Raw genomic sequence first — 13,814 nt, 5'->3', positions numbered from 1 at the left:
CAAAATATTTGGTAATGTAAGTGGTCTTTTTCCATCAGGTAGCCACATACACTCTAGATATAGTGCCACCAAATGTGCAAAAAGGTTTCAGGGAACATGATGCACACTATTTGGGCTCATTTACTGCCTTTCCGCTGACTCGTGCATGGAGGTTTCCCACCAGAAAAAGGTTGGCGGAAAGTCTGTTCATGATCAGCCTGGTGGGGAAAATGCTGGGACTGCCTCTATGGCCCCACCTCCCTCCGTGGAAGCAGGAGTATCAGCAGTGTTGGTGGGACTGCAGCAGTCTTCACGCTATGTTGCCAGTCTCTTCGTAATCTGATGGGTTGGCCCACCAAGGACACAGGTGGGAGGACCGAAAAGCGGCAGCGATCCCCATCCCGTCAAAGCCATAATCAGGATCTATATTCAGTCAATTTTTGAACTGTTCTAGGCAAAACAGTTTGCAAGATGGATATTTACAAAGTGGTGCAATGCATGCACTTGTAACCCCTTGTGCCACATTATGCCTGCACCAGGCATAATGTATGCAAGAGGGGCATTCTGGCGCTATTCGGCCCAAAATAATGGTGTAAAGAAATCTCAAAGATTTCTTCGCGTCATTTTTATCTGCATTTTTAAAGCCTGCCAACAGCAGGTGTTAAAGGGAAGCTCCCATTGTTTTCAATGGGCCTCTGGGTGCTATGCAGGATTAGCATCAAAAAAATGTATGCTAATCCTGCAAAGCGCCGGACTAGCGTAAACAATTATGATGCTAGTATCCCTTACTACCGCCATTGTGCACTGTATTTTAAAAATGGTGCACACATGGTGGCGTTAGCGGGGCACTAAGCGAGGCAAGAAAAGTGGCGCTGCGCTAGGTGCAGTGCCACTTTTTATAAATCTGCCCAGAAGAGTCTTAAGTAAGAATCTTAAATATAACTTGTCCTAGTTGGCAAATAACTTGAATTCTAAATTAAATTAGATAAATGCTAATTAGAAGAGATACAGGTTAATAAAGGCCATGCCGTACATAGTAATGCAAGTTTTCTAAGATTTCTTTCTTGGGATATTGACAGAGAAAATACATATTTTTAGATTAAGGCTTTTCAGATTTTTAAAAGCAGTTATGACTTGTTTATAAGAAACACGGACCATTGAGAAATTCTGCCTTATTGGCTATAATGTTTTTTTAACCTTACTGCTTACGGTGTAAAGGGGTGCAGCCCTTTGGGCGCTTGGCAATTTTTAAATAAAATAGATTAAATGTCTTTCCCACTGAAATCCCCATTACTGAGCCCAAGCATCAACCTGTAAGAATGAATTTAGCGCTGAGGCCCTCATTACGAGTGTGACAGTTTTACCGCCACAGGGCCGGTGGTAAAGGCTGCTGTATTATGACATTGGCGGTTTGGCCAAAGCCAAACTGCCACAACGCCGCCAGGGTGGTCGGACCATCGGGCCAGAGGTGAGCACCTCCGGACCAGCGGCAGCCGTAAGACCGCAGGCAGTATTATTACTTGCCAAACCGCCAGGCTTTCTTTGAAAACTCTGGTGGTAAGGCACCGGGCTACAGGAATTTCTCTTTCCTGTTGCCGGAGCCCCCACCCCCAAACGTCCACACACCTTCAGACACCCCTCCTCATCCGCACACTTGCACACCCCCCCATCTGCATACATCCAGACACCCCCACTCACTCGCTCACAAACACGCACTCAGACACCGCCATTCGCACACAAACATGCACTCTGACACCCCCATCACACACAAACTTGCACTCAGACACCCCCATCAGCACACAAACATGCACTCAGAGAGATACCCCCACCCATCCGTATACAAACACACACACACACTCGTACCCAACACACCCCATCCCCTCTGCTTCCACACACACCCTCCACGCATACATAGACACACACACCCACTCACGCACACCCATGCTGCTACATATACACATACATGCACACACCACACACATGCACACAACATCTCCCCCCTTTCTGACCATCCTGTGTCGGCGAGGTGGTCACCCGGGAAGGGATAGGTCTCGGCGTTTCCACCTCCAGCACTGCACCACCGTTCAGGAAACTGCTGCACCATATTATTACATATTGTAATACAGCGGGCAGAGTCCTGTTGGCGTGGCAGTGCTGGCTGTGGAATTGCCTCTGTACCGCTGTCAACCAGGTTGACGGTGTCGGATTTCCACCCGTAAATGGGCGGCAATCCAACTCAGCTCGTAATATGGCGGTCTTATTGCACACGCGACTTTGGCAGTCTTGTGAAAAGACCACCGAAGTCGCAATGAGGGCCTGATTGCTTTGATTGTAGTAAAAAATAATATTTATCCTACCAGAAGTGTAAACGCATCTTTGTCAGACCACATTTGGAGGGCACAAGGCAGGCAGGGGCTACTGCACCCCAATGGGTTTTGAACAAAATATTAACTTCTAAATATCATAGGACATAGATATTGTTAAGAAATATAGGCCCTCATTACAACCCTGACGGTCGGTGATAAAGCGGCGGTAATACCGCCAACAGGCCGGCGGTAAAAAAAATGGGATCATGACCACGGCGGAAACCGCCAGCACAGGCAGCCACTTTAACACTCTGGCCGCCACGGTGGTAGCAACAAACACTGCAGCAGTAACTGCCAACAGACAGGCGGAAGACAATGAACCGCCCACCCCATCACAACCCACCAATCCGCCAGCTTTTCCGGGGCAGTACCAACGCCATCAAAAGCACTGCGGAAACAGTACACAGAAGGGGAACCACTCACCTTTCGACACTCAACGAAGAACCAGGACGCCATGGAGCCCGAACTACAGGTCCTGCTGATGCTGGTGTATCTGCTAATAAACCAGGAATATCAAAGAAGGCAGCGGTGATGACCACGGTGAGTACTGCACCTAGCACACAGGGGAGGGGGGAGGAAAAGGAGAGTGACACACACATGCAACACCCCCCAACCACACCCTCATCCACAACACCATACACACAAAAATATGCATCAACATTACATTTACACCCCGTAAGCCCCTGGAAGAACGCAAGGACAAAAGGAATTGAGTGCAAATAGTGATATTTAGAAATATGCAGATAAAGTTAACAATTGTAAACAACAGTATATACAAATATTTACAATCTGTACAGAAGGCCGTACACTGTCCTTTGCAAATGTCCATGGCCCAGTGGACAAAAAAACATGGACGAAGCCCACACTTGACTCCTGCCTCAAAACGGAGAGAACACTGCAGGGGCATCTGGTAGAAAACACACAGGCACCTCAGGGGGAAGGGGAGGGGGGCACCTCAGCCAGAAGATGGTACTGCGCCACTGCTCCTGGAGGGGGCAACATGCCCACAACTTGGTCCTGGGGAGTGCAAAGCCACAGTCTCTCAAGTGGGAGGTTTACCCACTGCTTGGTCCTGGGGAGTGCAAAGCCACAGTCTCTCAAGTCTCTCAAGTGGGTGCTCTGCCCACTGCTTGGTCCTGGGAAGTGCAAAGCCACAGTCTCTCAAGTGGGTGACATGTTCCACTGGTTCTGGAGGGGACTTAGTGCCCAGTGAGCTTAATTCTGCCTAGGAAAGTGATAGTGGATGCATATCTCCACTGGTTCTGGAGGGGGACTTGTGCCCAGTCTGCTTCATCCTGCCAAGTAAAGTGATAGTGGATGCATATCTCCACTGGTTCTGGGGGGGGCCTTGTGACCAGTTGTAGGAGGCTGGCCTGGCTTATAGTGGGTACCTGATGGTACTTACACCTTGTGCCAGGTCCAGTTATCCCTTATTAGTAGATTAGTAGTGTTCTAGCAGCTTAGGCTGATAGAGGTAGCTATAGCAGAGCAGCTTAGGCTGAGCTAGGAGACATGCAAAGCTCCAATATACCACTTATATCATATTGCACTATATCATAAGAATCACAATACTCAGAGTTACTAAAAATAAAGGTACTTTATTTTAGTGACAATGTGCCAAAAATATCTCAGAGGATATACTCCCTTAGGAGGTAAGCAAAATACACAAAATATACACACAAACCAAAATCAGGTAAGTAAACAGTTAGAAAAGTAGTGCAAACACTGTAGAATGCAGTAGGATGCAATAGGCCTAGGGGCAACACAAACCATATACTAAGAAAGTGGAATGCAAACCACTTAGGGACCCCAGGCCTACTGTAGTGTGTAGAGGGTCGCTGGTAGTGTTAGAAAACACTAAGGGTGTCCAAGATACCCCACCCGAAGACCCTGAAAAGTAGGAGTAAAGTTACCCTACTTCCCCAGAAACACACTAAAGTTGTGATAGGAGATTCTGCAAAGCACTGAAGATTGATTCCTAGACCTGAGGACCTGCAAAGGAAGGGGACCAGTCCAAGAGTCACAAAAGTGTCCAGGGGGAGCAGGAGCCCACTAAACCCCGGATGAAGGTGCAAAATGGCTGAATCCGGGTGGACAAAGCTGAAGATTCTGCAACAACGGAAGATGCCAGGAACTTCTCCTTTCCACAGAAGATGTCCCACGGCGTGCTGGAGGATGCAGAGTTGTTTCCAGACAGAAAGACCACAAACAAGTCTTGCTAGCTGGAAAGGTTGCAGTTGAAGAAAAAGGGTGCTGCTCAGGTCCAGGAAGGACCAGGAGGTCGCCCCTTGGAGGAGGAGACAGAGGGGTGCTCAGCAACACAGAGAGCCCACGCATAAAAAGGCAGAACCCACAGAAGGACTTGAACATGGGTTCAAGAAAACTGAGCATGGCAGTTGTCTCAACACTACAAAGGAGGGTCCCACGAAGACTGTGGTCAACTCAGTGAGTTGAGCAATGCAGGACGGAGTGCTGGGGACCTGGGTTATGCTGTGCATGAAGGATTCCTTGCAGAAGTGCACAGAAGCCCTAGCAGCTGCAGTTCACACAGTACGCAGGATTACTCTCTGGCGTGGGGAGGCAAGGACTTACCTCCACCAAATTTGGACAGATGGACCACTGGACTGTCGGGGTCACTTGGATCCAGCTCCTGTGTTCCAGGGACCACGCTCGTCAAGATGAGAGGGGACCCAGAGGACCAGTGAAGCAGAAGTTTGGTGCCTGCGTTAGCAGGGGGAAGATTCTGTCGACCCACAGGAGATTTCTTCTTGGCTTCCAGTGCAGGGTGAAGGCAGACAGTCCCCAGAGCATGCACCACCAGGAAACAGCTGAGAAAGCTGGCAGGATTAGGCGCTACAATGTCACTGGTAGTCTTCTTGCTACTTTGTTGCAGTTTTGCAGGCATCCTGGAGCAGTCAGCGGTCGATCCTTGGCAGAAGTCAAAGAGGGAGATGCAGAGGAACTCTGGTGAGCTCTTGCATTCGTTATCTGTAAAGATTCCACAGGAGAGACCCTAAATAGCCCTCAGAGGAGGATTGGCCACCTAGTCAGGTAAGCACCAATCAGGAGGGGTCTCTGATGTCACCTGCTGGCGCTGGCCACTCAGAGGCCTCCATTGTGCCCTCACTCCTCTGCAACCAAGATGGCAGAGGTTTGGGACACACTGGTGGAGCTCTGGGCACCACCCCTGGGGTGGTGATGGACAGGGGAGTGGTCACTCCCCTTTCCTTTGTCCAGTTTCGCACCAGAGCAGGGGCTGGGGGATCCCTGAACCGGTGTAGACTGGTTTATGCAAGGAGGGCACCATCTGTGCCCTTCAAAGCATTCCCAGAGGCCAGGAGAGGCTACTCCTCTCAGGCCCTTAACACCTATTTCTAAAGGGAGAAGGTGTAACACCCTCTCTGTCAGAGGAAATCCTTTGTTCTGCCTTCCTGGGACAGGGCTATCCAACCCCAGGAGGGCAGAAGCCTGTCTGTGGGTTGGCAGCAGTGGTAGCTGCAGTGAAAACCCCAGAGAGCTGGTTTGGCAGTACCCGGGGTCCATGTTGGAGCCAGGGGGATGCAAGGGATTGGCACCCCAATACAAGATTTAGCATGGGGGGACAATTCCATAATCTTAGACATGTTACATGGCCATATTCAGAGTTACCATTGTGAAGCTACATATAGGTATTGACCTATATGTAGTGCACGCGTGTAATGGTGTCCTCGCACTCACAAAGTCCGGGGAAATTGCCCTGAACTATGTGGGGCACCTTGGCTAGTGCCAGGGTGCCCTCACACTTAGTAACTTTGCACCTAACCTTCACTAAGTGAGGGTTAGACATATAGGTGACTTATAAGTTACTTAAGTGCAGTGTAAAATGGCTGTGAAATAACGTGGACGTTATTTCACTCAGGCTGCAGTGGCAGTCCTGTGTAAGAATTGTCTGAGCTCCCTATGGGTGGCAAAAGAAATGCTGCAGCCCATAGGGATCTCCTGGAACCCCAATACCCTGGGTCCATAGGTACAATATACTAGGGAATTATAAGGGTGTTCCAGTGTGCCAATCAGAATTGCTAAAATTAGTCAGTGACAATTTTATAAGCAGAGAGAGAATAAACACTGAGGTTCTGTTTAGCAGGGCCTCAGTGATACTGTTAGGCACCACACAGGGAACACATATAGGCCACAAACTTAGGAGCACTGGGGTCCTGGCTAGCAGGATCCCAGTGACACATATCAAACACACTGACAACATAGGGTTTTCACTATGAGCACTGGGCCCTGGCTAGCAGGATCCCAGTGAGACAGTAAAGACACCCTGACATACTCACAAACAGGCCCAAAGTGGGGGTAACAAGGCTAGAAAGAGGCTACCTTCCTACACTAATTCATCATGGTGTGAGCACAGTTTTACAAAATCCCATATTGCCTTAGCAACTAAGCACTATTCTACCACATGAATGTTGATTTTGCCCACTCTTATGCCCATAATTTGGAAATGCCAGGACAACCTAGTTAAATGAACAACAGCAAACTATTGTGACTGAATAAGATACAGTGAGCTGGAGGAAGGTCCTTGAAAAGAGAAACATTATGATAAACATGCCGGAAATTTTCCATTAAGAACAGCAAGAACAACTTCAACAGAAATAAACAAACTTGAATATGATTGACTGTGTGACGGGGAAATAATAGCAGTACAATTGCAGGAGGAAAACATCCATTTTGAACACGACCCTAAATTGAGCCCTAGTTAACAAGAGCCTGGAAAACACACTTCTATTTATCATAGGAAATTAGTTTCAAGTGCAATAGCATCAGGTCAGTGTGCACTTATAAATAAACCGGAGAGTAAATCCATTTTATGCTGATTGTTAATAATGTACAAAAAGATAAATGCACAAAAACGTTAATATCACTTTCCGATGGTGCTATCGAAATTTTGGTTTTAATCATAAAAAAACAAGGTCAATGAAATTTGTACAGTTTGTTTGGATGTGAAGTACTTTTATGTGCTAATGTCATGGTATGAGAACTATGTGGAACCCTATGTATCACTTACTTGAAGGCTATTTCTAGTCAGTCTACAAGAACACCAAAAAGGTAGGTAACATCCCAGCTGATAGTTTGCCAATAGCTCTTTCGACTACTACCTTGCAGAAAGCCTCATACAACAATAGTGTTTACTACCAAACCTTACATTAAATAATGAAAGATATGCTTCGAAATATTCAAATTGAAATATTAATCTTGAAGAAATAGGGACATCTACCTCATAGGAAATTCTAAAAAAATGATAGCCTGGACTATTTAGTACTAAACTTTGATAATGTCCTGCAACAGTATAAAGAACAAAATTTTGGTGTCTGTGGTAAAATCTGAAGCACTCTAAGAATATAATATGGTATATTCCACCTTTCCCAAAGCTGATATTTCACATTTCCCAAAAGAGTGATCTCATTATTTAAAAAAACGTTTTTTTGGACCCTCTGAACTGAAGTAGTTATTACCCCAGCTTAATTATACCTCTATCTATAAAAATATTAGAGAAATTATAATTATCCAATTACAATTATTCCTGCCCACAGATAACATCCACAGTGATTGTCAGTCATGTATTACGCCCCATGTATGGCCAGCGAGGTATGTTGGCTTTGTGGGAGGCCGAGTAGCATGGTTGATGATGTTGGGTATACAAACAGATGGGCCAGATTGTGTTGGTAATTGGATGACTACACATGCACAGGTATCCCCTAGGGATTACACCAGTATATTATTTATCCAATAAAGCATGGATATCCCATGACCCTCCTAACTGTCCAGTCTTCTGCCCAGTGGCTCATTTAAAGACACTAAAGCTTTGTTTGTTAAACACAAAAAAAGAATTGCCCATGAGATGTTCAGTGCTTTCTTCAAGTGTGTCAATTTCTTGAGTCCTCTGGCAGTCACAACTGCGAAACATAGAACAGTATGACCACCTGCAAAAGGGTGAATGTTACGTTGTAAACTGAATGACAGCGAGTGACAGATAGTGCCGTTGATCACTGGGCTATTCCCAAAGAAGCATGTAGAATAGGAAGCACGGTGCTTTCTCTAACTGTAAATAGATTGGTGAAACAAAGAGTTTGGTACTTGAAACATTTACTATTTTCTGGAGGACGTTCCATGCCCTCCAATCTCATTAGTCAGAAATCTCCAGTGAGCAAGGGAGAAGACTGTAGATGATGGTGGCTCCAGAGGTTCTGATAATTCTTTTTGGTGGTCTCATGGTAGAATTAAACTTCATTCAACAAAAGTCTAGAACAGGCTAAATCAACAATCGTTGCAGACCCTGCCTGAAAGAGGAGAGCAGGAGATACCTCAGATGTCTTCCCAATCAGGTTGGGAAGGATTCTTCTTTCTTCGGGTGTTTCTTTCAGATCCATCGGTGTCTCAAGAAGCCTATAGTGTTGGGATATCATTTTTCCCAGTGTACTACCCTGTCAGTGGAAGCATTCCGTTGGCCTGTGTCTGCAGAATTCCCATCAAAACACAATTCCCTTTTCCAGTGTTTCCTTTCTTACTTTGCTCAAACCTTTCCCGAAGCTTCTGTGCAAAATGGCAGAGAGCAGGTGCCTTTTCTTCTGTTCTGGCAATAACTTTCGTTCCTGATGAAAGCAGCAACGGATGTCTGAGATGCCTCCCCTGAAGAAAGGCTTCTTTGACTTAAGCCTCTCGGTGGCATGTTCATGTCAAGTCCATTGCCTCTGCTTTAGTCTTTTATAATACCACTCCCAAATATCCTGCTTTTAGAAGTTGGTCTACACTTTTCTCGCAGAACACCTTGACGTACCTCAGAGGGATAGTAATTACTGCCGCTGGACAGAAGGGAAATGAAGTACAACTGACGTATTCTTGCCAGGCGTACAGAATTAGTTTTTAAAATTCTACTTCACCGCTGAACTATATTTATAATAATAAATGGTTACTAAAAGTAACTTTTAAGCATTTTCCTGGTCTAACTACAGATCTAGGTGCTTTCTTCATGACTGAGCCCCTTTATGTGTCAACTACTCCTTTGAACTACCTCTCGAGAAAGTGTTATCAGCGCTCAGTGTGAACTAAAACAAATGTGACAACTTCTATTAAGCCTAATAAAAAAAGGAAATGTCTATATACTGAATCAGAAAATTAGGTCCCACAAATGAGCTTTTGTACTATCATCTGCAGGGCCCTATCTTAGCATGCAGCTCTTCGTCATGGACTTAAGGATAGTGGACTTCCAGGCTATACTGAGCAAGAGTTTGTGCAGACCTATCCTGTGCACCTATGTCTCATTGTCAAGAAACCGGATGTAACACCCCCTCCCCTACCCATTACGGTAGTCCACTCCTTGATGCCATTTCCCTTGCTCCCATTCCAGTATTCACTTTTCCTACCTAGAGGCCCGTGCTGTTACCATTCCTCCAACATCCGTCCCATGCCGATGTTCTGCTCCTCTACAACCATACTAGCTTTCCCTACTTTTATGATGCCTTCTTCCTCATCCCCATGCTAGTATGCCACAAAAAGCTGTGCCCTTATGTTCATCATCTTCTCACCACTTCATAGCGCCCATCCAAGTTTCTTCACTTTCTCATCATACCTGCTGCTTCTGTTCTGTATTGGTGCCCCCTTTAAACTCCCCTTCTCCAACCATGCCACTAATGTCCCATACCAATCAATATCTATCACCTTTTTTAAGCTGTGCTGCAACTTTTACTCATTCATGGATAAACCCCTCAAACTCCCCTAGGCTTCTTTTCAGCTTCCCTCACACTTACATGGCTCATTTTATAGAATTATTTTCTTCAGCTTAGCTACAAATGTCCTGCCTTCCCAAAGCTAAGCACACTCATGGCCATAGATACCAAAGTAGCTGTCTGTGACTCATAGCTACTGCCACAGCGGGGATCTGGAGACCAATCTGTCTGGAAATCCAAGTCGTGCCTCAGCCGACATACCTGTCTGGTGAAAGGAATTCATTCTGTGCACTAGCATGTGCACACTCTCTAAACATGCCTTGCCCACAACCCTATTCCCAGCTATTGAGGCAGCCATCATCAAACAAATGTAGACAAGAGAGCAAAAAAAGGCAAGACAGCAAAGGTTTCAGCTAGTGGAAGAGGGTTCAACTACTTGTTATCTCTAAATCACTTCCAGAAACTCAAAAAACTAATTATCCCATGAATTGTGTTATAAAGATGCCAACTCTCACATATAAGTTATTAAAGGAGAAGATATTCTGAAATCTCGGTTACAGTACTGCAGTGGTCTTTAAATTCACTTCTCCTGCTGAAACCCAATTGACAAAAAAGATTATTTGCCCAATCATTAAAGGCAATATCTAATAGCTAACATCAAATCTCCCTCCTCTTGAACAATAGTATTGGCCTCATTATGACTTTTGTGATGTTTACGGAAGACTGCCGCAGTGGTGGCCGCCAAAAGACCATACAGTACTGCAGTGGTCTTTAAAGTCACTTCTCCTGCTGAAACCCAATTGACAAAAAAGATTATTTGCCCAATCATTAAAGGGAATATCTAATAGCTAACATAAAATCTCCCTCCTCTTGAACAATAGTATTGGCCTCATTATGACTTTTGTGATGTTTACGGAAGACTGCCGCGGTGGTAGCCGCCAAAAGACCACCATGTTGGCAGTCATGCGGCTACCGTATTACAACTCACACAGTGAAGACCACCAAAAAAACACAAATCCGACAATGCCAGGAGACAGGAGGGTGGGAAAGAGGTGGTTAGACCACCAGCATCGACACAATTCCACTCACCAGATTACGAGCCCCAAATCACCATAGGGGTTCTTTCACAGAGGAAAACAGAACCCACCACTCTCTGAACACAACACCACACTGGACAGTTTCAATATCCCATATCTGACACACATACACACCAGACCCACCTATTCACTGCACTATATAACACCCCCGTACACAACCCATAATCCTTTGCTACAAAATCGATTTACACACATACAGAGATCAGGCAAATACACTCATATAGCACCATCACACCATAGCCACAGATACATATCTCAGCCAGCACATACAACACAACTGCACTACCAACACAAAACACACATAAAGAGCACACACACACACACACACACACACACATACCACAAGCGGCCATCACCCACTAACGTACCACCCGCACCCCTCAATCAACCTACACTGCACCCTTACACACATAACACCTCCCACCACCCAAAACACAACCACTACCATGTCCCCACAAAAGCACCCACGGTTCACATATGATGAGTGAAGGGTCATGGTGGATGAAATCATCAGGGTCGAGCCACAACTGTTTGGAGCACAGTTCCAGCAAACCTCGATAGCAAGGAAAATTGAGTTGTCGCAGAGAATAGTCGACAGGGTCAACTCAGTAGACAGCCATCTATTCACAAGGAAGAACATCAGGAAGAGGTGGAACGCCCTTAGGGGGAAGGTGCGTTACTTGGCATCACAACACAATATCGCTGTGCACAAGACTGGCGGTGGACCCCCACCTCTTCAGTTCACATCTTGGGAGAAGAATGTCTTGGGCATACTGCACCGGAGGGCCTGGACTCTGGTAAGTGCACACAACTTTCATGTCACATAATTGTTGTGTTCTGCATGCTCCCTCACCACCCAAATAGTCCCCAATGTACTGCATGTCTATCCCACCTATCCACCTAATGCCCCTTTGCTGCATGCCACACCTCCACCCAGCCCAACTGCCCACACAGCCCTTGGCAAAGGCATGGACAGCATTGGCTAACACTATGACTCCCACAATGCAGAAGCCCATCTACGTGAATACCCGGAATGTGCACATCACGTCGCATTCCTTGCATGTATGACTATTGGGCTAGCTATACCAACTAGATGGTATGACTGAGGACCACTACATGACAATGACAGCAATTAAATGGCACAATAAAATGCCAAACAAGGCTAAGCACAGCTACAGCTCTGTGACAAATCCAATTGGCCACTAATCAGGATCCAGAACCCAGGAAGTGACCCACCAAGGTATGGAATGTAAGGTGGCAGACCCCATGCACATGCACAGCATGCACAGACAGGATAATTAACCTTACATACTCTCATGCCCTCCTCCAACTGGGACACTATGCTGCTATGTCCAGCCATTCTCCACTCACAACTACCAAGTCTGAATAGTCACTATGCAACAGTGCAGAACAGTCATGTGAACTATCAACCAGTACCCATCCCCACTGCCAGAGGTACTAAACCTGAATGACACCAACCTAAATGGAGTATGGTACACATGTCACAGACCATTATCTACCAACAATGGTATGTGTGCAGCATCTGTTATTGTCATTGCTGGGAATCATGTCAAGCCACTGTATGGTTATGATAAATTGATCACCAAAGACATATTAAATATGTAACTCCTTCTCTCACTCCATCTACAGGTAACCCTGCCACTGCCACCATGGAGAGGACACCAGAGACTGCCAACCTACCTCAGGGTGAATACCCCAGTGAGAACAACACGCCTAGATATCTGGACACTGACGACCTACCTTTCCCATCTGGGACACCTGGTCAGTCTATGATTCCCTGCCTCACCCTGCTCACATCAATTCCCCCCAAACCCTGTGGCTTCAACATCACAGCCAACCCTTCGTCCCCAAACCTGTGTCCCAAGGACAGATCATACTATTATGTACAGGGACCTTAGTCGACCCCTCACACCCCAGACAATGAAGATCTTGCAAACACTGAGAGTGGGCACACCGTGCCAGGGGCACAAGCACATGGGGGCAGGGGGCATTGGAGGAAAGCTGTGGGCTAGAGGATGGGGCAGAAGGACTCTACTGACCAGAAAAACATATCTTAAGTCCTGGGAGCATACCAACAATACAAGGACAGAATTGGCCAAATCATAACCATGTTGGGGGAAAACCAAAGGCTGCAGAGGGAATCCCACCAGGAGGTCATGCAGCAGGTGCAGGCCCACAATGCCAACATGGCCACCATTAATGGGGTGCTGAGGGATATCAATACCACGCTTCATGCTTCCTCCAGCCACCAGCAGGCCCCTTCCACTAGGAACATAACATCAGACCCATCCACATCAGCTGTATCTAGTGGGGTGGAGGCCCTGCCAGGGAAACCACAGTCCTCAGACACCCCTTCTTCTGTAGCTGAAGAACCCCCTCATAAATGTGGACATCCATCCAGACTTCCGGCTGGAGCAGATGCCAAGACCACACCCACTACCAGAAAGTGACTCTCAACTGATTTGTCTTCCTGGTGCGCCACTGAGACACATGTTGACTATTCAATGACCTAACTCCATCTTCCCATTGGCAAATGGACGGTGAACCAGCACAACCAAGAGCTGTACCACCTAGTATGCACCATATATTTTTGTCACAAATTCAACATATGCACAATAAACACCAATGGAGCACTGTATATGTGT

Source organism: Pleurodeles waltl, chromosome 1_2 (genome assembly GCF_031143425.1).
Source record: "Pleurodeles waltl isolate 20211129_DDA chromosome 1_2, aPleWal1.hap1.20221129, whole genome shotgun sequence".
In the NCBI taxonomy this organism is placed as follows: domain Eukaryota; kingdom Metazoa; phylum Chordata; class Amphibia; order Caudata; family Salamandridae; genus Pleurodeles; species Pleurodeles waltl.
The sequence above is the reverse complement of the archived record's forward strand: the minus strand, read 5'-3'. Positions refer to the sequence as shown.